The following is a 421-nucleotide window of genomic DNA, read 5'->3' on the forward strand; positions in this document are numbered from 1 at the left end:
GGTCTTTTAGACGTTGCACATTTCTTATCTGTTTCGTTGTTTTTGTTGTTTTATCTATTTCTTTGAATTTTGTTCCACCAAGATCATTTTTTTTAATTTCTCTTTGAATACATGAGTTAGGAATATCATCAATCCATGTACAAAACATTTGCTTATATCTTTTCTTCATAAAGCTCAAATCCTAGGCCTTATGTGCGGTGGGACTGTCCATCTGGACGACGATTCGGATACGGCCATGCCGTCTTGTATCGCACGGCTGGCCGTCTTGTATCGCACGGCTGGCCGTCTTGTATCGCACGGCTGGCCGTCTTGTATCGCACGGCTGGCCGTCTTGTATCGCACGGCTGGCCGTCTTGTATCGCACGGTGAGCCATCCAAGACTGCACGCAATATATTTATGCTAGTTTTTCTGAACAAAATA

This window comes from Phalaenopsis equestris, unplaced genomic scaffold (assembly GCF_001263595.1).
Source record: "Phalaenopsis equestris unplaced genomic scaffold, ASM126359v1 Scaffold000054, whole genome shotgun sequence".
NCBI classification, from domain to species: Eukaryota; Viridiplantae; Streptophyta; class Magnoliopsida; order Asparagales; family Orchidaceae; genus Phalaenopsis; species Phalaenopsis equestris.